This window comes from Struthio camelus, chromosome 9 (assembly GCF_040807025.1).
Source record: "Struthio camelus isolate bStrCam1 chromosome 9, bStrCam1.hap1, whole genome shotgun sequence".
Classification (NCBI taxonomy): Eukaryota; Metazoa; Chordata; class Aves; order Struthioniformes; family Struthionidae; genus Struthio; species Struthio camelus.
The window spans coordinates 16229947-16254863 of record NC_090950.1 but is presented as its reverse complement, the minus strand read 5'-3'; the positions used below and the strand labels follow the sequence as shown (position 1 = coordinate 16254863).

The following is a 24917-nucleotide window of genomic DNA, read 5'->3' as shown; positions in this document are numbered from 1 at the left end:
CCTAGTGTAAGTTATTAGTCCTAAGAACAACAAATCTTGCTCGACTTTTCCACTCAGTTTAACAGATAGGATTTCTTTTGCTTTCCATGAGCTGAAGTTGTTGCCAACAAAGCAAAGAGGGGCTGAGGGTCAGATTTTGTCCTTAAACAAACTAATACCTAGTTCTGGACTAGATCCAGCTAAGCATTCAGCAGCTGTTTAACTTCAACTGTAGCCTTAAATACTTTGTTGTACTGAGGCATTTGCAAACAGTCTTAACAAAATCAGCAGAACTGATAGATAAGCAAGGTGTTACTTACTCATTATGTCCAAAAGTAACAGAAACTGGCTAAGAAACATTTCACGTTAAGTAAACATTCTTCTTTCACAAAGTCTTTAACAGTTTGAAAAGGTTCTTGCCCGTTATTACCGGTGGCAAGGAAAGCAGCTAATGTCTATGAGCCAAAAAGTATCGGCGTCTCTCCTCTTACTTCCACAGCAGCCACTTGCACCATCTACAAGACTATTATTGTAAAAGTTCCAGCTATTTTTGCTAACGCATTACTTGAATGCAGCGTAGATGCGCTGTGCGAGCCTCATCCCCATGAAATAGCTTCTCTCAGAGGCTAGCAGCCATGCATTTTTATGTGCTCCTGTCTTTCTAATCAGCTTGCTTGATCTCTGTTTTTATTGCATATCACATTATATATACATATTATATTCCTGGTAGTTTATTATGAAATGTCTTTACCTTGGACTGCCTGATGAATTTGCTACTGAGAATAAGCGTGAAAAGCAAGTTTCATCCATCATTTCCTTATTTATCTCTGGAAAAGAAAGTAATAGTCACAAGGTCTTTGAAGAAAGGTCTGTGACCTGACCCAGACCTTCAATGAAAACTAATAATGAATTGACAATACTAGGCTCATGCTTGGGAGTGCGAGATCTGTTATAATGTAGGTTGGAATGAAAGTTCCATTAAATAGCTTGCCAATGGTACAATATTAGTCAAACTGATTTTTTTCCCTGCAGGAACTATAAATCAATAGCACGTGCCCAGATTCATGAAGGAAGTTAAATTCTTTCTCTTTCAAGAAGGATTGTTCAAAGAATTTTTGTTACTGTTGAGTTTTCATACCTTATTTAATCATTTGATTTATATTAATTCTTACCATCACTCACAGAGGAATTATTGATTTGTTCTTTGTATTATAATCTGTACAACCACATAATAGAGAGATAGATCTTCAAATAAACAAAAAGAAATTTTTGTTTTAATCCTCCATAACTAATAATATCCAAACTCAGATATATATCATTTTACCTGATTGCAGAAATGATCTGTACTTTAAATGTCTTCATTTTTCATTATGACTTTTCAGAGGCATCCTGGGTTTCTATTTTACTTACATATAAACGTTCACCTTTTTGTCAGCAACAAAAAATACCTCCAAAATAATGCAAAACTGATTGACAGTGCTATTTCCATGAATCACATGAAAACACATGCCTGTAACAATATTTTCTGGGATGTCCGACTCTCATTTTGAATGCAAAGAGAGACACTGAAGAAGGCTCTCTGCTTCCCTGCAGCACGAGCCTGACCCTGCAGAACCACCTCCGGCCTGAACAAGGCAACTACCAAGAATGCCAATGCTTCTCCAGAGCTACCTATACAACAAAAAAGCTAACGCTTGCAATTCTGAAAGCCTCAAACAAAGCAACAGTCACAATTACACTGTCATCCTTTGCACAAGAATTCACTGAAGAGTCCATAAGATAGTTACTTACGGAGAGAGAAAGAACAAACCAGTAAATGAAGCCAAAAGTAGTGTCTCAGCACTGAGCAACACAAACCCCATGCCTCAGGGGCTTGGCCTCTCTAGCTTTCTGCTTGCACATACCAGAGCAGGCAGGGCTCATGCTTCCCCAGACAAGCTAGCGGAAAGCAGGGAAGAAGGAGAGGCTCTCACCTCCTTCCCTGCAGCTGGTAGAGGAGAGCAGACCACAGATGTTCCCCGTGGTAAAACACAGCACTCACAAGCCCGAGCAGGCAAACAGAGGACCATCAGCCGGCAGAAAGGGAGACAGTGCTAAGCACTAGTAGAGGCAATGCCAGATAGCAATCTGTAAATCACCTCTGCCAAGGAAAGAGGAAACACCTGAGGCATTTTCTAAAAGCCTTCCCACTATCTCTTCAAGGTGTACTGCTGACCCGAGGTAAGGGGAGTCCACAGAAAGCACAGTGTCAGCTCACATTTTGATTCCCGCAAGAAGAGCACGAGAGGATATTTAGCAACTTGGTCGAGGGACCTAAAGCTTCAACTCTGCTTCTTGTTCCATGTTCATTGGTAAACTTGGAGATGCAAGAACGCAGGATATGAATACAGCTTCAATTCCAATCCCTTCTAGTACTGAAGGCAGTAATATTGTACAATCCTGTTTGGAGTAAGCACAATAATCCCATAATTTCCTGTATGAGTGATGTATTTATTCATCAGTAATTTATACAAAGTTTTGGTGTATCAAGTGTTGTCTCTTAGCCTAAACAGCTCTTTTTCCACCTTAGTTTTTATCCTGCCCACCCCTTCTTTTATCCCCTTAAATTTAAAGAGCAAATACAGTCCTTTACCCTTCCCCTTTTTTTATTTTGCTAAACTAAACAAAGAAACCTTTTTCAGGCTTGTAGTAGTTTCTCCACTTACTTAACATTCTTGTAGCCTTTTCCTGAACCGTAGTTTTGCTTTATCTTCCTTCATCATGAAGGACCAGAAATTAACTCAATTTTGCAGATAAAGCAATTCCATTATGTATACCATGACATTGCAAGTTCCCTATTGCCCTTGTGTACTTTTACTAGTGGGAAGACTGTGTTTGAGTTCATAACCATGTGAGCTTTACTGAGCACATACAAGCTGATTTTTTAGTATAGGAATATTTATACTATTGAATATTAGAGAAAAGAGTTTGCGGTATAGAGAGTGCGAGCAGCGTATTTGGTGTCTGTGTATGGAGAATACACTAGAAACAAAACAAGGAAAGACTATGAACGCTCCAGGAAACACAAACAGAAGGTGCAGCTGTTTCCTCAACAAATTCTGCAGAGAAATCCTCCCCTCCTTCGGTTCTCCTTTTTCTGTAATCACCTTGACTTCTACTTCAGTCTTTTCTGTGAAGAATATATACGCATATATGTTTGAGAACACTTACTTGTTAGTACTCATTTGCCAAAATGTTTTTGCTTAATGCAAGCATAACACCTCTGTGTAAAGGCAGGATACTCTTTAATTCCAAGTATTCTGCTGCATTATTTGCATTTTTTATTTCATTAAAAATTACACTCCCTATATTTTTCAGTCTTTTTTTTCCAGCATAGAAATTGAGCATGTAATTCTGGTCATTCGTTTTGCAAACTAAGTACACTGAGTCACTATATCATCTTCCTGCCAAAACTTCTACACTCTCCTACAAATAAATGAACACTAAAACAATCGTGTCCTTTTCTGAAATAGAGCTTACAGTGGTCTTCTAGTCATTTTAGGGATTCTGATCCTTGATACAACCTGACCCCAAATTAGAAATCCCACGAATATGGAAAAGATGCATACTCAGCCTCAGTCCTTCATCTCTTTGTTGTAGAAGTTTCTCACATGAAATTGCTTTAGGTTTTATTCCAAAAGAGCAGTATTCTTTAAGTCTCTAAAGTACGGAGTGATCTGTTTTGCTCACTTAATGTAAGCTACAAAAAAAATTTAAGGCATTAGACAAATTAATATTTTAAAGTAATACTTTGAATTCCTTGGTCTTTTCAATTAAGCCTAATTCTTTTTTGAATCTTTACAGATTGTGAAAATAGCCCTGCTCCAGCTAGGACTGCAATGGAAGTTTAAACCACACTTCATTTTGGTAATACCTTTTCTTCTATTTCTGGTTCCAAAACGTTTTTTCCCCTGGTAACTACTGCATTTCTAGTACTATGGAGGCTTCTTATGTCATTAAAAAAAACCCAATAAGAATTAGGAGTTCTGATCCAAATTTCAGAAGACTGTGCAACACTACAGCTGAGGTAAAAGGTGTCAGAGGAAAGAGCCTGAGAGAGAGAAGGAGGCTGTGAATACAGTTTCCTTCCAGTGCCGGCGTTCTGCGCTGCTGTCCTAGTCGCCCAGTCAGCCTGACTGCGCACCAAGACCTCACTCGTGTCCCACACAGCTCCCATCCCTCCATAAATGTTCCCGGTGGAAGAAGGCATGGAAGAGGACACTTCTGCAACAGCCCTGCCTCCTGCCACTGTTCCTGTGACTATCTGTGTGCAGGACAGAGGGTCCAGGGAGGCCAAATATGGGATATGGGAGGAGTACAGGGGACATTTACTATCTGCTAGAGTGGAAAACCTCTGGCAGTGGGAAAACAGACATTAGCCACCCTGGCACAGGTTTGCTTTCTCTCCAAAACCCATTGAAACAGGTGAAAAAGTCCTCTTCTTGAAAGCTATAGCAGCAAGATATTCTACGTACCAACGCACCAGGTCGCACAGCAGCCGGGATTCGGACAGCCAAGTGCAGCACAAGTGACCAGCACCAGACGCGCGTCTCTGCCGAGGAGTCTGCAGGTGTCCCGTGTAGTGCGCGCGCGTCCTGCCCACTCCACCGCTCTATGAAGCCAAACTAGTTGCCATGGCAGTGGAAAAAGGTGCTGCTGGTCCCATAAAGGTAGCCTAAAATGACTGACAAGTGTCATTTAGCAGGCAACAGTACTCTCCTCCAGTATCCAGCTGGGCTTTCTTGTAATCTCCCCTTCAGCCTATTCCTAACCCTTTTTACAGTTCTTGTACTATAAGACAGCATTTCTGTTTCCTTCAGTTTATTTGAATACTTATCTCCAGAAGATTCCCAATACCAGTTTACACATAAGTCAAACCTATCTGTTAAGTACAGACCCTTGTTTTAGAAGTCATAGATGTCAGGAAAAAAAATAAAATAAAATCATTACTACTGTCACAGGCTTCCTCTCCCTCTCTGCATCACACTGGTGCCATCTTTCTTCTCCCCTCAAGCAGTACAGCACTAAACACAGGCTCCGGATTGTATTTGGTACATACTAAGAGATAAAGTTCCTAACAATACTGGCCCTAAAATGAGTAGCTATGAAATTCTGATACTACTCTAATCTCCGATGCTCCTTGCTTTGCGCATCCTGTTTGCTCTCGCTTGGTCTTGGAAGTGTCTTTCCCCAGGAGGTCAGGAGGGCCGGGGCAGGCAAGCAGGGGAGAGTCAGACCCAAGGCATTTGAGTACAGGAGAGCGGGCACTGCTGGATTTCCCAAATTCTCCCTCCCCACCAGCCCAGGCCTGGCTTGCAACGTCCATGGAGTAAACCCTGGGGTGCTCAGTCATGTCCATGCTAGGCTAGTCATAAACTTCACCATTCGGTACAGGGGAGGTTTAGCTCATAGGTGGGAGCTCCAGAGCAAAAATAATCTATCACAGGTAATAGAGGAGAGGTCAAAGGAATGGATGCGGTTCAGCAGAAACCTGGCTTTATTAATAATGAATAATATCCTCAAGAATGACCTTTCCTCCAAGGGTTCACTCACATAATGGGTTTCAGAGTCAGAGAAGGCTAATATACTCACCATGCAATAGAAATTGGTAATTGACTCACCACGCTTTCTGTAGTCTTTCTGCCACTTGACTCATGACATAAAAATCTCCTTCCTTCTTCCAACACTGTGTGTTCCTCTCCAGATATCCCGAGTTTCGTGCTACTCTATCAGAGCATGCTAGCTCATAATAAACCCACCGGATTAACCTCAAATGTCCCGTTTGGGCAGGGTGCTTCTATTTGTCTGAAAAGTAATTACTATTTTACTGACAAGAAGCTCTTTGCAGCCATCCACCTAGACATACCCTTGAAACCTATGAAATGAGCTATGAATATGCCCGCCTTTGGGAGAGCACAAGTCTAGACTCCCTTCCTTGAAAGCAATGTTTCATTAATAACCTTTATTTTAATTAGATTAATAATAAAAATTTAGGTTATTTTAATTAACAGCCTTTGAGGATGACAGGCATTGGTTTTCAAAGATCCTGGCGATCCGGATCTTTCCCATGTCTCCAGGGGGAGTGGTGTCACCTCAGTGCTCTAGAATAGGAAAAAGAGAAGGACAGAAGCAGTGCATGAAGTCTTCATGCTGCAAGACAGGAAGTCATGGCTTCATTGGCTGCTCGTCCTATATCTGATGCTTGGATGTCACTCCATTTTCCCTTCCAGTTTTTCCTGTTTGTTTAGATTACAAGGTTTTCAAGGATAAGGACTTCCTCTCACTGCTCATCTGGGCAATGCATAGCTAGTTCAGAGGGGCCTTAATAGCTTTGGGAATCTCTCTATGTGACTGCAATTCAGACATGAGAAACTCGTTTCAAAACATCATTTTAGCAAACTGTCACTGACGCATTCTCTCCACAGCTGTGAACGGTGATGATGATATGTGGAAAATATACTCATTTGAATGATAGGATTTCCCAGAGAGAATCCAGTTCAATGAGATTGCTTGGGAGGTGGAAAATGCCGAGTAGCAGCAAACACATTCATACGCATGGCCTGCTATGCATTCCTACAGCTCTGATTATGAGCAAGGATTTGTATTGTTATAGTGTTGTGGATGTATCTTACTGCAACATTGCTAATTGTTTTGCTATCTGCCATACAGTTTTAAACCTCATATCCTGCCTTCTAATGAGATGTGAAAAAACGTTCTGAAGTGATTACACGCTTTAGGAGGTGAAAGCCAACAATACACAGCTACATGACTTGCCAGACTTAAGCTGGTACCCTTGCAAGGTATGGCACTGCCAGAGGAGAACGCTCACTTCCACTTAAAAAGATCTAACGCAGTTCTAGATTGTGAAAATAGCCCTTTGGTGTCTAAGTCACTTAGGTGCTTTGGAATTTCTTGACAATAACGTTTAGAGAATTATTTGGATTTTAGCACATTTCAAGAAAACTTTAGCAACATCAATTTTAAATAATACAAAAAAAGGCAAATAGCACATTATCACAGAAAGATGAAGAGAAAAATAAGAGGAACTATACAGGGTAAAAGATGAGGACATGAGCTTGACTAAGATATGTATTTTTCACTGAAATCAATAGTCAGAACAGACCAAAAAGCAATTGTTTTGTCTTTCTTTTTTTTCCTCTCGAAGAGGAAAGGTTGTGAAGGATAGTCTTTATTCTTGCAGAACACTGTACAGACTGTCAAGGGTTAATTTTGGGTAACAGGGATCCAGAATAGAGCTCATGAAAGGTAAGTAACAAAGCAGAATCTCTCTTCCAGCAACAGGAAGAAAGCGAATTAGAGAAACGGGAAGGAAAAGACTGGAAGTTGGGAAGAGGAAAACATTAGTCCTATGCAAGTCAATTCTTTCCGCAAAATTAGAAGTAGCAGAAGGAGCAAATTAGCAGCTTTTTTAGATACAACACGTAGTACTTAAAAAGAAGTATGATATAACTGAGGTCATGGATACTTGGCTTATTTAGGAGACTGGCTAAGATACTAAACTAAAAAAATAAAAGTAAACTCAAAAGAGTTGAAAGAGAATTGAAAAAAGGGATATTCAACCCCTAAATAAAGAAATTTTGTATTACAAACTTGGTAAAGAACTGAAAGCACACACTACCACTAAAAATTGCAGAAGTGCTGGGGTGAACGGCAGAAGTATTAGATGTCGAGACATTATAATAGCCTTAGATCACAAACAACCACAGTGCAAAATATGTTATATGATCACATATACTCAACCTTGCTGGAGTCTGCCTGGGAATGCCAAAGAAGCCCGTTTGGCCTCCCAGAAATGGATGAGTGAACTGGAGCGAGCAGGAGGTTGGCTGAGCTGTTGCAGCAAGTGCTCCTTGTGTGCTCAGTCACACACAGGATCGAGCTCCAAAGGCTTTTCTCAGCTGTGTTGACTTCTCTTTGGTTCTTACCACCTGCTACAGATGAGAGGACATCTTCAAAGTTCCCTGCCTTCAAGACATTCATGGCAAGATCATTAAGTTATTTCTGCAATGATGATAAGAAGAGCGCAGTGAGATATGTGTCAAGAAGTGCTGCCAGTTGTCCAGCAATGCCTGAAGGAAACAACTAACAGAACGTGAGCAGGACGTCTAGCTTCAGACAGATTGTTCATCCAGCAGGCTGCTGAGAAAAGACAAGCTGATGGCGGTAACTAAGGAGCAGCAGAATTTGGGAGCAGTCTCCTGCCTGCAATACAAATCTAGTATCTGTTGCTTTGGAAAGGATAGAAATTCCTGAAGGCTGCTACTCCAGAGCTGGAAAATAGCATCATGATGATGGGGCAACATGGGTTAAAATGCCAGGGGGAGGAGACTGCATTTTGGTAGGCCTCTGCAAAGGCCAGAAGTGACCAATAACAGCTGAAATTTGGGACAGGATCCCACTTTTGATGGTAGCCACAATCTATGGATGGAGAAGTAACTCTGACAAAAATTAAGCTTGTTTGGGATCAGTTGCTTCCTGCATATTAAGCAAAACTGCTCTGAATCTTTGGAATCCCTGAGGGAGAGATTTGGGGGATTTCCAGCAGGTCTAATTCCCATCTGGCAACTATTAGACTACAATTTTCTAGGTCACAGAACTTCTAAGGCGTACAATTTTCTGACACCAACATGAAGATCCAAATCTCATGTTTGCATGACCAGCTTGACAGAGAGAAATTCATGCACATCTCTCACTCTCCACCTTCACAAATGCCTTCCTTGCTTCTATTTATTTTTAATTATACTAAAGATTCATCACAGCTATGAATCCTCAACTAGAACTGTCCTTAAATAACCATTACGTACAGAATATGATATGACAAGCTGCCCAAGATGTCTCAGCACCTTCTTTGCTTATCCCTGAGTTATTGCCTTTAGTAAAGATTTATCAGCTTTCTTGAAACTCCTGCTGCTGCGTGGCCTTTTCAGAGGAAATATATATTCCCGATAATGTGTTTTAGCTCAAGTAATTACAAGTATCCTCTACATGGATTGCTGAGAGTCAGTTAAAAAGCTACAACTATCGCCACATCTTGCCTTAGGTAAGCCATCCTATGCCTCAGTCCAGCAAGGTATAAAGGTATTCAGCACCGGTATATTTTCTTCAACTAATTCAGTACAAACCAGGTAACTGTTAGCAGAAAAAGATTAAAAATAGGGATAACATTTCTCAGATAATTTTCTACTTCGTTCAGACTCATGCCAACTTTTCTTCTCTTGCCTTGAGCTTTGGGGTCTCAGCTGCTTTGCTGAGCAGACTCAATTCATATTTGCATCAGAGAGGATCACGGCCCAGTTTTTCCAATTTATTAAGTTGTGCTTAAAATTTACCTTCCAGTCATTTCTTCTTGAGGGTTTTTGTGGCTTCAAATGGACTATGCACTATGGTGCAACACCATAGCGAAGATCTTCTATAGAGCATTTTGTCCTGACCCCACCCCTTTCACTGTTTTGATGTTTATAATTATATCTGTTTAATCATGAATAAACTAATAAACAATTTGAAATCTCTTATCTTGAGCTAATATTATCAAAGTTATCACCAAAATAAGTTAATAGTTACAATGATTTAGAGAACCTGAGGCTCTGAAACAGTTAAATAAATTGACACAGCACTCAAAAATGTGCCAGAATTATGAATTATTTCTAATCCATTAATATTGCAAACGCCTTTTACCATTTCTAGGCTAGTTTTTGTATGAATTTAGGGCTTACACTTTAATGTTATTTCTTAGAAATAGCAAATACAGGCAAAAATTCAGCTAGTGAATCTTATGCTTTGATAATTCAGTTCCATTTCAGTAGTATGTCTTCCTAGTTTCTTTAGAGAGCAATATTTTGTGATATTTATATTCTGTCATCCAGCCACATGGCACACAAAACATCACAGACCTATTGATTCAATTGGAGAGATGATGTTCTACAACATTTGAGGAGCTAGTTATATACTTTGGAGGGATATTTATGTAATTCCTGGTTATTTTTCAACAGTATTTTAAGAGTGTGCCTTTAACAATGCTAGGCTGTAAGTTTTCAAATATTTTATTTTTATGAGAAAAGATAGCAGTCTGACGGGTATGCAGAAGGACTCCATTAATTCCCCACTTCACTAATTTTAACCTTGTGATCTGAAGGTTCCCCAGGAAAAAAGGTTAAGTTGGCCTCCTAGCACTCTTCACGTTTCATATATTTTATATTAACATTTTCTTCTTAAAAGTGCTGACCTTTTTTTGAGTTAAAAGCACTTTTGGTGAGAGAGACAGTTAAAGTGTCATATTTAGGAAAAGCTCAGCAGCAAATGATACAGTAACACGAAAATAAGTTTGTCCAAAAGAACAGGCAATGGATTAACATGACAGTGGATGGGAACACAGTATAAATTAGATGCACAAGTAGATCTCTGCTAGAGGCTGAAAGATACTGACCATCACAGTTGGTATATAAACTGAAGGCCAATACAAGTTACAACTGAAAATGAAATAGCAGATGAAGATACTAGAATTTAACAGTATAATAAAATGAAGTTTTTGGCAAAGCGCCTCAACAAATTTTTTTAATTCAGGACATTATTTTTGCAATTCAAACGGGAAAAAAGTCATATCACTTCCCAGATTTCAATTATATATGTATTTGCTATCAAAGTGTTACTGTTTACTTCTGCATTACTGTAGTATTGCCACATTAACAGATTTTTAAAGGATATAATTTTTTTGATCATTAGATACTGTTAGGGGAGGGAAAAATAATTTTCAGGAACAAAAGTCCTTCAGGTCTGAAATGGAATTACCAAGGTTCAAGCTAACTATGGATTGCTCCAAGGTAAACTTAATTAGGTTAATCAAGTAGTCAAGTCAAAAAAGACACTCGGTAACTGTGGAGAGGTAGTAAGGGGTCGGGGGGGGAGATGAAGTTTCTCTCAGACAGAGAAAAAAAAAGATCATTTCTGGAACTCTGAGGAGTTAAGAAGGTTTGAACATGTAGAAAGTCATGATGTGCTGTAAAAGTAGTATCTCTGTTGAGTCCAAGATTTTTATCACCCAGTTAGAGTTCAGTTTTGGATCACCTTTTGATAATGCATTATAGCTCTGCCTCTGCGGTGCGAGATGGATGTTTTTGTCTTTTTACCCCATGGTCACCAGTTGTTTGCTTTCACTGAGCTTGTATTGATGAGAGCAAGTGCTGCCCTGAGCAAAGCATACTTTTAGGGTCTGTGAATTCTGGGAGTTCTGATACACGGGACATTCAGTGAGGTGGTTTAGAATATACTAGCAAGTTTTGTATGTATTTGGTGCTCAGACATGGTAATAAAAATATAAAGTACCAAGACTCATATTCTTATGCTCATATTTCTTTTTATCCACTTTTTTCCCCCTTTAATGGACTCAGTAGCTATTATAATAAGGGTTTAAGACTCTTTTGGAATAACTGAGACTCCAAAATAATTATTCTACACAAGCTGTATATTTGCATCTGATCTTATTTTTACTTTGTTACCTAAGGAGCAAGACACCTACAATAATGCTATCTATCTGTTAGCTTTCCTTTCCCACAGTATGTACTGGCCAGTTGAGGACAAATTTGAAAGACAGATAAACGTATAAAGCTCCTCAAGCATTTTGGAAATCAGCAGCTGTGTAGGAAAGAAACATAAACTAGTACTTTAAATGAAGGAAAGACAGAGAGGATTCAGTCATTATATACTTTTTTTTGGCAGCGTGGAAAATCTAAGTAGCTGCGTGTTAACTGCAAAAAGTGTGATTTCTTGCCAGTGGGATCAACATGGGAAACTCCTCATGGGAACTGGGAGTAATGCCGTGGGGAGAGAGGACAAGAGACATAAATCCATAGGAAACCAGGCCTCATTAATTCTGCTATTCACAATTAAACTTTTTATTCTCTTTCTTAACAACTAATTTTTGCTTGGTAATTGCAATTCTGAAATATTTTATGTTTATAGGATATATACATATCCTATAAACACAGATGAGTAGTAAAAATAGTAATTTACAGAGACATAGCGAACAGGTGCACTTTATCTCATTTTTCCTTCCTTGATCTTCACACTGCCTGCATACACATACACATATTCACTGACAAGTGGCTGAACTGGTAACCAGCTCAGCGAGATTTCCCCGAGAAAGATTGCATGTGAACCTTCATATCAAGGAGGACAGTGGGCCATTAATATTTTTGAAGATACAAAGGGCAAGCCATATGGATTTTTCCTTTTGGAGGGGGAATAGGCAGAGAAGAAAGAAACACCAGGTTTTTCAGATGAGCAATAATATCAAGAACAAAGTATATGGATGAACGTGGCTATTTGTTTCTATAAAAGAAAAAAATGATTGGATGACGAATGACAGGAAGGAGAATATTCAAGTGTGGAAACAGAAGTGGCTGGTTCAGCAATAAACAGGACAACACATTTCAGGAAGGTGCAGTGCAGCAGTAGAATATCTGGGAAGTACAGGCTGTTGGTAAAACAAGAAGTTAGTGATTGGCTGCCCTTGACAAAGCAAGTTTGTTGTTGTTGTTGTTGTTGTTTGCTTTCGGGCTTGGCATTCAAGCAATGTGGCTGTCTCTTTAGAAAATCTGTTAACTTCTTTAAAAAATGGGCAAAGGAAATTACATGTTTTCTTATTTAGCATTTCACTTCTTGGTGTGAGGTTCTGCAGTGCTCTTTCTCCGTGTGTTTTCTTCTGAAACACAAGGTAGAACATGGGAAGGAACAATACTATGAGCCAGAGTAATCAAGAACAATGCGCATGGGCGGGAAAAGTTTATTTTGATAATGAACTTCTGATTTAGTGGCAAAACATCATTCCTGGAATATTAGAAGCTTATCCAAAATAAGTAATTGGTACTGAAGGAAACAGATTATTCCAGGATCTTATAGTGCCAACACTCTTATTGACAGAAAGACACAAATTATATTTTTAAATTGAAGTCACAGGATAAGTGTTAAGCCTTTAAAGAAACTGTAGTGCAGACTGAGCTATAAAATGTTGGGATAACGGTCAATTGTAAATCTCCTTGACAGTTATGTCTGCAGTTCTAAAACTGAACTGCTGAAACAGTGATACAATAATAATAAAAGCAATGCAACATAAGTCCTAAATGCACTAGATTTATGAATAGGAGACTCTCTTATGAAAAGGGCACAGAAACCCCAATTAGCCAGAAAAAAGGATTAATAGAATTTTGTCAGTATCCAGCAATGTGACTATCATCCAAATAATGAATTATTCATTCCCTGAAAAACTAATCTTATTCTCCAGCAATGCCATGTTAAAAAAAAAAAATGTCACCATGGTAATTTACACTGTGTTTCTGTATTGTGAAGTAGTAAAGATGATCACTATTAATATTTCACAGGAGTAAAGAAGAAATGGAAAGGGAAAAAGTAGGAAGAGCTGTCTACAAACAGTCTAATCAGTGGCAAACATCAATAGGGCTCATGCTTCTGTACCGCCAGCTTACCAGAATGAGTGAATATTGTTATACTAGTTTTCTCGCTTTCTTCCTTTCATAAAACATTGTTCAGAAGGTTTTCAGCACAACCTTAGCATATCAGTAATTAGAATCTGTCCTCCACAAAGGAAAACCTAAGAAACTTTGGACCTTAATAATAAGGATGTTGGACTGAGTCCTATAGGGTCCATAGACCCTAATGTTGTATCGTGTATTGGGGCACGTGAACCATCCCATTGACTTAAATTAGGTTACTTGTGCTTGAAGTTAGGCAGGGGCTTATATTTTCCTAAACTAGTCCCTTGTTCCTCATTGACCTACCCAAGCGGACCAAAGCAATGGCAGATTTGAGTCAGATATTGCTGGCCTCGTCCTCTTCAGGAGACTTCAGCATCAGGCCGCACCTGAGGAAAACACCTTCTTGTGGGTCTTTGAAGGTGAAATGAAAGCTGGTAGCAGTGCTTGGGGCGAGAGACTTGGCACTTGATATGGTTTGCACTGGATGGCCATAGCTGCAGGGGAGTATGAAGCAAGAAACGATATATGTACATATCTTGTAGCGCGTAAATGATATTTGACAGGTCTCAGTATAAAACTACATAGAAATTCTTCTATAATTTAGCATAATAGTAACTCAGCTTCCACTGGGCTTTGTGTAGATATAAGGTGTGCAGAATTATTCACATAGCTCTATCAGTGCATCTCATTAGCTGTTTCTGACAGCTGATTCCTCATATGTGAACTCCTTGTAGAAAAGGCTGGCAACTGTTGCAGACTTCCCGTTGTGCTATGCACAAGGGTACATACATAGTTTGCGCTGACTTAAGAAAAGTCAGTTCTGATTGATTGCAACGGTGATCTGCAACACAGATCTGACCCAGAGAGGAATTTAGACTGATCTTGTTATATTCAAATTAAAGTCTTAAGCCACTTCCTTCAAAGAGATAGCTCAGATGAAACAATGCCCAGGATTTGGTCTGAGAGAAAAGAAAATAAAAGCTTTTCATTATATTTTATTACCAATCTCACTTAGAAACAAAGACTGCACTTTCCCATTGCAAATTAATATATCAAAACAAGTTAATGAAAAACCTATTTAAGTTATTTACAACCTTCCAGCACAGCCCTGCTCAGCACCCTCAGGGTTAGGAAAACCAAGTGGCTTAGTAAGACTGGCAGCTCAGTACACTAGATGTCATTCAGACAGGTGGCAAGAGGACTTAAAAATATTAAAGACAGAGAAGTAAAGAGCAATAACTGTCCAAAAAATGATGGTGCTGAAGCAGGGATGAATACTGTCCTGACTGAAAGAAAAATAGGTATGTAAAATAAGTGTTAGGTCAAAAATCACACCAATTTTGCTTAGAAGTAGAGAGTAAATATCAATTTGTACAGAATTTTACCATTTTATCTTCAGGAAAAGTTATACGTATGAGCCTACGTTCACTCACCCACTGTCAGGAAGTGACACTTTTGGAAATATCCTTCAAAGCCTGCAGGGAAAGAACATGCCCTCAATATAGCAAACAGAAACCTTAATTTTGCTCAGAGTTCTTTCCTTGTTACTTCCAGTTTCTGTTTATCTTCATGAGTTAACTTCATGAGGAACAGCAATTTCATTTTGGCTGTGACAGTTAGCTAAGATACTGGCCCTATAGCTTCAAGAAAAAACAAATACAAATATCGCTTAGTATTTGAAGGAAATACATATATATATAAAATATATATATACACACACACACACATATATATGTATCATATTTTTAGAGGGGGCTTATTTGTTTTGGGCTTTGTACTTGGGAAAAACATCCAGATCATTTCAAAAGAACTAAACATCTAACAGTGAACACTACCCTCATCATATTATCAAGGTTGCAGGCAATGACAACTGATTAACATACATCCAGTGCTTTCCTAGTGGTAATAGTCCATCAGCCAAAACATTTTATTAATAACTTCCCTCAAGCATTTATGCTGTGTTAAAGTAAAAAACCTGCACCATATTGCACCCTGGAAATACGTTAAAAGATAGTTTCAAAACAAACTGACAAGGGTTATAGCACTCACTCATGGCAACCATCACTCACTTTCACAAAAAAAAATAAGCTCTTTTCATACAAGTTATGTTGCCACAGAAACCAGACCGTAGGATCTAAGACCAGTTTTCTGCAGAATTCATGGGACCTTGAGTTTAATCACCAGTGATGGTATTAATTTAAAAGCAGGGAAAATAATAAAAATATTCTGCAGTTGTCTGAGAGTTAATAATTGCACAGCTGTGGAAAAGGGCTATTCTTCTTCCACAGTGTCTTTGTAATTTGAAGTCCACTGCTGTGAACGCTATTGGACATAGCAGCGTCTTATTAACTTCACTGAAGTTGCTCCTAATTGCAAGCACTGCTGACACATTCAGCAGTAAGATTTTGGAGGACTAAGCCTTTAGATTAGGACATTTTTCAAAACATGTTATCTTCGTTTCCTGCATTTATCAGTAAAACTCCAAATATAGCTGTGGCACTTCAGAAATGATTGCTAATATGCTGTGGAGGGGAAGATAGGGAGATCACTCCAGGGAGTTCTCCCTCAGTAGCTCCGTATTCTCTCCCACGTCCTGTAATTTCCACCCTGGGGAAGCTGACAGAGATTGGTTCTACCTATGAAAGTACTTTCCATAAGTACCAAACTAAGTGCTATTAAATCCATGGAAGAGAAATTTGATGTTAAATTGGACACTTATGCTCTACGAATGGTAAAAATTAGGGGATAAAATAAAAATGCTTGAAGGTAGTCATTCAGCTATGAATGTGCAATATGATATTAAAAAAAATAATCTAAGGGCTAGCGTAAGAAATCTTTCTGCTCTGTTAAAAGTAATGATATTTAAGGCCATAAATTAGAGGCTCTGGAGAACCAGTGTCAGAGCAGATTTTTGAGAACAAGTGGTGTTTTTGAAGGAAACGGTGACATTGAAACAGCAGTTGGCACCTGAGCATCTCATGTCCAAACAACTGCCAAAAGTGTGTCAGATCTAGTGGGTTTGCAAAAAATCACTCAGAAATGCAAGCTGCAGAGCTGCCTTACAGAGCAGTTGCTCTCTTTCGGTTGAGCATTTTCCAATTCCATTGCTATTTCCTGAGCCATCTTAACCTTGTAAAAATCTTATACTTGACTCAATGGGAACAGAATTTCTATTTCAGAATGGGTTAAAAAACACACAATATGCATATTTTTGTTGAAAGCTGGACCATTTCTAAGCTTTGTAAATTTATCTTTTCCCAGAAAGCAGCATATTTGGTGTTCATTTTTATTTTATCAAATAAAAGCAACTCCTCACAAATGAACAATTAACACGTAAGTGGGATAATTTTTCAATGGAGAGTATATTGACAAATATATTTTTCAATCTTACAAAAACCAGAAGTAGCCTAGGAAACATCTTTACAGCATCCAAGCAGGATAGAAGAGCAAGAGTTTTTAAAGATGATTAGGTCCTTAGAGAAGACATGCCTCTTCCTGGAATCCTAATCTAGCTTTCTTCCAGCACAGAAATTTGCATCCGTGGGGTCTATACTTGAAAGCTGCATAGTTATCTGCACATATTTCCTACGAGCAAGTAAATGTCCGTATTCTGATAAAATGGGCAAATCACACTAGTGAACGTAAACTTTGAAAACTAGCCATCTCCCACATGCCATCCATCTAAGCTCTCCTGAAAGTTGTCCCTGCTGTCATTCCAGTGCAACCTCAAAATGTATGTTTCTGTCATACTGGAAGTAAACATTATAAAACCTTCAGGAAACAGTCACTCTTTGAAGCGAGCAGTTGATAGCATATGCACGCAACATAAGATAAAAAGGCAACAGGAACCTATCCTGCATTTGCATTTGGATAGGTTCAGGCAGGTGCCTCAGTACATCTTCTATACCTCCAGCATTTATGAGTTAGGCTTTCCCTCCCCTCCTCTGCATTTGGCAGAACTTTGCAGGATACTTGCAGTTTATTAAAACAATAGATGAGTTAGATGAGTTGTGTTATAAAATACACACACTTCCCACGTTGCATTTCAGTTATACAGTCAATGGTTTGTGGTGCCTTCTTCTGTGTAATATATCGTGCAGATTCTACTCTAGGGGCAATCCCTAGGTTTGAACAAAACCTGATGAGAATTAACCCTCACCTCTGGCAATTCCATAATTACTAACTGCAAGAAGTGAAACTTGGTAAGGTGAAACAAAGCCAGGACAGGAATGTAAGAAGGATGCAAGTAGGGTGTAGGACCTATTCAGGGGCTATCCTGAATTAGAGATTTCAGAGGCTAATTTTATTACAGGTACCTTGATCCTGAGGCCAGTAGTGCCCTTTTTATTTTTCCTTCCCAAACCTTGTCAATTATCATTTGTGTTATGCTGAAGTCATAAGAATTCCTCTTTTTTATATTTTAAGCCTTCTTCATTTAACTGTGGATAACCACAGAAATGTATAAGCTGTTCTTTAATGCTTTTAAGCCTTAGATTCTACAGAATACTGGAGCAAGGAGATATTTACTCCAATTAGCATTACATTTTAGGAGTCTGATGAAGAACTGTGCACGAGAAACAAAGAACAGAGATGATACTTAAAGAAAACTGTGCTACAGAAATCAGTGCTATCAGAACCGCAGTAGAGAGAAAACTACACAAAATAAGCCCCTTAGTTAACATGGAGCTCAAAAAATAAATACAGAAATATGAACTGAAGTCAGGAAAGTGTTATCTCCATACTAGGATGTTAATAAGGCTTTTGATGGACTGCAGCATTCAGCTTTCACGTCCACTTTTTTAAAAGATATTGAACTCCAGAGAGCTCAGCAAGAGTGCAGTAATAATTATTTTACATTGTAGAACAGCTTATACTTTGAGACTGAATAAAACAAATTCTAGTTGAGAATATATTTAGTTATTTAGGTATTTTTTCGCTTCTGTGACCCTACAAGTACTAGTTCCTGTTTCACAAATGAACATACTAGCTGCTGAACATGAGCCTACCTTGTTCTTCTGCTTAAAAGAAAAACAAAGAAAAAGTAGATTTCCCTTGAGCCTGCTATGAGCATGTCTGTATTTATTTCATCTTGCTGAGTTTATGAAATGAAAGTCTATGAATATCTCTTCCTAACAATCTAGAGTGCTAAATCCAGAGACATGAAGTTTTCAATGTTACTAGAGATGCTCAAAGGACTATTATCAACTGAAGTATTAAATTCAGAATCACCTTGGAAACTGGCAAAAGTTTTTAATCTATCAAACCAGCAAGACAGATAAATGCTACCCCCTAATAATACTGTACTAAACATTTTAAAGGATATATTTTTAAAATTATATACACTTTGTGCACAAATGCTGTTTACTGAAATCACATACCCACAATGACTAGAATATCCATAATGCAACGATACGTGAGAGCATTTGGACTCAGTTCTACCTATAACCCAGTTAAGTATCAAATGTGAGTTTATATGTAAACATATGCATTGAATACTAGAGTCAATGGAAGGAGTTCTTCATGCTTTGCCTGTTTTGTCAGCATAAATTTGGTTTGGGGAATTAGTTTTTTAGTCTATTAGGAGGAGATCTCTCTGAAATTACCTGCAAATTCAGTTGTTATGTACATTTGTTTATGTTTCTATTCAGCATATTGTAAATTTTGGAGACAGAAAGCCTCACTCAGAAGCTATTGCTTCCCACTCGCAGAATTACACAAAACTGGGTAATTGAATCCTCTTTTCAGCCTTAAGAAGATGTTAAATAATTTTTCTCTAGCATATCACGTGTAAATTTAATTTCCTCATCTCTAAAATATTTTCTCTAAATATAGGCAGAAAGCCTCGATTGCTCTACAGTGGGAGATATTTAGAAATTTTACATTTTTATGTACAACTAGAAGCAACTTTTTGTATGATTTATTCACTCTGCTCCCTTTATCTTTATGCTGCACTGTGTTTATGTAAGTGCGCAAACACACAGCATCTCAGAAGCTACCTGTTACTTCCTGTCCTTCTCAGAATAATGCAAAACCATTTGCAGTAGTCCGGTCATTAAAAAGGGCAAAAACAAAATGATAGTAATTCCTTTTTCAAGCAGAGAAAGAGAATGTTGAAGGGAATATCTGAATTCTTTGACTATGCAACATTTTGAATGTTTCAGGGGATATTTGAAATCTCTGGCCTTTTGCAACAAATAAGACTGCCTAAATAATGTAACTTTTACATCATTATTGAATAGAATATTTTGATGCTTAAGGACAATGAATGCCTATAGAATTTCTTTAACTACTGAATAGATTTAATGGAGGTTGAAAAAATGTTAATCTGGAAACGATTTGCTGCCTTTTCATGAACCCAAATCCTTACTCCTCACAAGGGCAGCCAGGCTGTCCATCAAGATCAAGAGGAGTAGCAGCCTCGACAGTATCTCACAGGCAAACAACAATATCAGGAACGAAAAAGGGAGTGCTATTTATATGCTGTTTTCAAGTTTTTTTCAAAAATTTAGATCTGGTCACTAAACCTTCAGCTTAAGCTCTTAGTCAGGAGCGATTATTAAACAACAGAGAATCTCGCTCGGATATTGCAAATGAGGAAGGGAAGAAAACTTGTTTACTTCAGAGAAGCAGACTATTTGCACTGAACACAAATACATAAAAAAGGCGGCAGCAGATTTTGATTCTGATTATGACAAACTCTACTGGCTATTTAAAACACAAGAACTAATGTACTGGAGAAACAGTTTAAATTATAGATAGCATATTTAGGCTGAAGTTGTCAGAGGCAATAGAATTTCAGTGGAATGGGGGTCTCTAGTTCTCTTGGATTCCTTTGAAAATCCTTTCCTCGAGCTATGGGTCAACATTATTGCTACTAGATCACAAAGTTATATTTCTAGCAGAAGACTAAAGCTCTTCAATAATTTGATCACTTGGTAAATAGTTTTATTCTCATCTGTGCAAATGACACGGAGTAACAGCAACTAGAGAAAGGAACACTGTCATTCAGAATATACTTGAATAAATGTTATCAGAGAATATTTGCAGAACATTTTCTCAGAATATGCAACCAGTATAAATGGCATGTAATGACATCATTATTTTCCAAGGGTGCACAACTGAATGTAATCAAGATAGCATTTAGCAGCAGAGTCATTATAATTGTCTAAGCTCCTAAGCCACCTAGATGTTACACAAAATATTTTTGCTTAAACCTCTTAAACTGAGGGGTAATATAACATATTTTATCTCACAACAGGCATAATATCATTCATAAAGGCAATTGTGAGGGCTAAGCTAGTAGATAGTAATTCGTGTAACTGAACCACCTGTGCCCATTTTTGAGGGCTGGAGCAGGGAATGTGCCTGGAGGCTTCCCGAAATCCTGCTATGGACGCCTCTGTGTTCTCATCTGTACAGAGATGTTCCAAAATCTGACTGAGGATGTCTGAAGCTGAGTATCCTCATGTGAACTTACCTCGGTAAGTTCCTCTTCCTCAAACAGCAGGGCCAGTAATCAAAGTAAAATAAACCTGGGAAAAAAAAGAATACTTCTGCTTTGCACTTGCCAGGCCATCCTTCTAAGAATATTAAGGACTGTACAGATACTAATTTTTTAATCTTCAGATCACATTCAGTGAATGAAGGAAAGCTAAATTAAGCACAGAGAGATAATTAGCCTCCGTAACAAATTGTCACTGGCAGTGGTAGATTCTCCATCTGTCAAAACCTGAAAGTCTGTCCGAATTGTATGATTGTGGCAAATATTGGATTCAAAGAGATATAATGGGTGAAATAATATGCTGGCAGGTGACTCGATAATCTGATAGGGCATTCTGGCCTAAAAATTAACACTGTGCTCCTCTGCCCAAACTGTAGAAACGATAAAAAAAAATGAATAAATCAAATGGATTCACAGCGAAAAGGTTTTTCAGAGGAATGTGTTCTCCAGTTAAAGCCCTCTTGGCCCTGGTTTCTCTCAAGGGAGGGCAAGGGAGGAGGCTAACTGTAACTTAAGGCGTTTGCCTCTAGATATTCATGTTTCTGAACCTGTGCGAATAATATTCATAATGCAATACAAATTCATGTTTTGTTCATGTTTCAGGACTTGTAATGCTGTTGCCGGAAGAGAGGAACCACGCTGCAAGCTTTCCATCTCTTGCTTGCTGTTTACAGAGCGACTAAGGAGAACGTGCAAACATCATAACCTCAGTCTGCAGTGTAAAGTCTTCTGGCAGAAGATCAAAGAAGATGGAACATAAAAGCTCCAGATAAGGCTTGAAACTATAAAGCTTGAACCAAAGGCATGAGAATTGACAAGTCTGTTCGTAGAAGACATATCTTTAATAACAAGCATTGCCTCCATGGAAACAAGGCCTCGAGTCTGGTTTGGATCCAGGGAGTGACAATGAAGAGCAGTTACTCAAGGTGCTGTAATTGTCTCTGGGATCTGAAATATATCACTGTCCTCATAAATACCACTCTTTTTTAGGACAAAAAAAAAAAAAAAAAAGTATTATGAAGTGCTTTCCATTCCAGTCTCTAAAAAGCCCTGTAGGGAAATCAGGCAATTCACTAATAACATAGGAAAGAAAGAAAATGTTAAAAATATATATATATATATTTAACTTAATAATTAAGAATATACAACTTATTAAACATTAGCAGAGTGGAGTACTAGGCACAGTGCATTAAACAGAAAGGCAGCATAAGAAGGTTTTCTTTTTCTCCTAAAAAATAAACTCTTAAAAGTGATTGCCTTGTAAACAAAACATGAGCTTACACAGTACTGCCCCTGCACAGACATCTGTCACTTAACAGATGTCCCCCTAATAACTCACCCAAACAACGCTGCTCTCCAGCCAGCAGGAACAATGGAGCTGCTTTGATGGATTTGGAGGGTGACGTCTGGGTAAAGGATTCTGGTGCCTGAGCTCTAGCTATTACACATAATACACACTTAGTTACAGCATGATTGTACCTTAAAATGTTTTCTTTTTCTAGAGAAGTTGTATTTTTCTTCATAAAATAATAAAAAAAACCATTAAGTAATGCAGTTGTTATAACTACTTTCCATTCTAAAACAGGTAATAAATTATTTCTGTTTTTTTTATTCCTGTCCAACTTTTTTCTGTTGGGGGTAATTTTGTTTAACCACTGTAATTATAATTTTATTTACTCTGGTGATAAAATCAGTACCTGTTAAATGCTGATGAATCAGGAAATTCTACAGTCTATTAATAGAAAGAAGGAACTAGAAAAATGCTTAACTAATATCTTTTCTCATACTTTTAGTACACATATTCGAACCGTTAATTTATACTACTCTGATCCTGCAATTTTCCCTTACCCATAAGGCAGTGAGGATTAATCACCCCTAAAACAAACACCTTTTACTTCAGATTATGGAAATAAATCTTTAAAAATTTCATGCTGATGTGAATTTAAATTAGAGAGTATTTATAGACGAAGCCTTAGTGATTTTCTTTATTCACTCATTCCAGTTTGTTTTTAAGCAAGAACTCACAGCTTGCTGCTTTCTCGAGGGTCTCTCTCCGCGAGTGTAACAGCCCTGTGTTTACGACACTGCTGTGTGCCTCGGGGAGGAAAATGCAGTACTCCAGATAATGCAGTAAAAATCATAATGCAGTATTAATCTGAAGAACTAACAGTAAAACAATTTTTTTTTCATTAGCGGAAGGAAAAAGGAAACTAAATTAAGGAGGCAAGCATGAGCAAATTACAACTTTCATGTAAGATATACAGCCCAATCTTCTTGTATAACCAAACTGTAGATGGATGAGGTCACTCTTGGAGGGGTCCAGGCAGACAGGGAGTAGGAATGAGCCAGTCTTGCCCGTAGCTGACATTACACACCCTCTTGTCCCCTCTCCACACGAGCAAGCGGTGTTTATACACCCCTACAGCCACAGAGCCATGAGTTATGGTCCGCTCTTGCCCTCTTGGCCACAGCTGGTGCAGCACGGCACTGCTGTCACAGCAAAGCACGAGCATCTCTCCGCAGCTTCTGCCTCCACGTAGCAGGGTACCAGCACAGGGAGCTTGGACGTCAACCCGAAGACCCCCAGAGCTTAGGCTCCTGCCAGGCTATATCCCTTCTAGCAGTGTTTACCGGAGCCTCCTCCCTGCCTCAGGAGCGCACACCAGCTGCGCTCAGCAGCAACCTTCGGATCTGCTGACAGGCAGCATGTAGCTCACGGGGTCCCACATCGAGAGGGCTGCAGTGCACCCAGGATACAAATCCTGGATTGATGGATTTTCCTAGTTCTTTTCCTCAGTTAAATAAAATACTTTCCATTGTAAATCAAGTTTCTCCAAAGCAGAAGGAACTTTTCCCATGCCACAAGTATCTGCTAAAGATTTTGCACCTTCTGGCAGGTGACTAGTCCTAGCCATAAGGAAGGAGAAAGTATTATTACTGTTTTTTTGAATTCTGTTGGAGAAGTTATTTCAAGACCACACACCTGCCAAGCTCCAGGGAATGAAAATGCAGGTATACCAGGAGGCACCAGGAAGGATTTCACCCCTTCCAAAGCACTGCTAGTTCTCTTTGACCCCTCGTCCTCACTTGACTGAAGGAGGAAGTGAAGAAGGGAAGAAATAATTCCATAGAATAGAGCAGTTAACTTTGAACCGACAGCTTTAAAGTGAAGCCTATTTACATATTGTAGTTAAACTTCACCATAGTGAAGGCTTTATGAGAGATACAGAAAGTTGTACTTTAAGATAATATGAAACTATTACTGCATTTTTTAAAAATGAGACTTGAAGACAACCTGGTCACTGAGTCCAGTGTTCTCTATCAATGCTGTGGTGCAGCTGATGTACAGAAGAGTCCACAGATCACCTGTGCTGTCTTTCTCATGGCATAAAAACTTCCCCACATCCAAAAATCACTACTTTTGATCCTCTTCCCTACAAAACTCCCTACCAAGATCTGTCGTGTTTCAGATATCTATTTACTCTTCAGTACAAATCTTACCTAATTCACGGATAAAAATGCATCAGTAACTCAGAAACAATTCCCCTCATGCCATCATAAAACTTGAAATATTTTCCAGGATTCCGAGGAAGATACATTTTACCTAAGCAGGTTTTTTTCATATATTATTTGAAGCATGCTCTGAAACTTGTGAAAAATGTTGCAACTTGCATATTAAAAGAAGAAGTGCTAGAATAGTGCATTTTCCTTTGGAAACTTCTCATAATCAAGGAACCAGCAAAAAGCCTTTTCTAGCTGTATGCATACTCAGAAGATGAGCCACACCTGGCAACAGATGTTGACACAGCTTCCATTATGTCCATTAATCAATTTAATTCAAAAAGCCCTTATTGGCAGGACAGACCACATAAACGTGGCAAAAGGGCAAG

At 38.6% G+C, this 24917-nt stretch overlaps 1 long non-coding RNA gene across 1 annotated transcript in view; it reads right to left on the bottom strand.

Moving 5' to 3' along the window:
- Positions 1-24917, bottom strand: part of LOC138068154 (uncharacterized) — a 226772-nt gene that overhangs the window by 18067 nt on the left and 183788 nt on the right. The window lies entirely within an intron of this gene.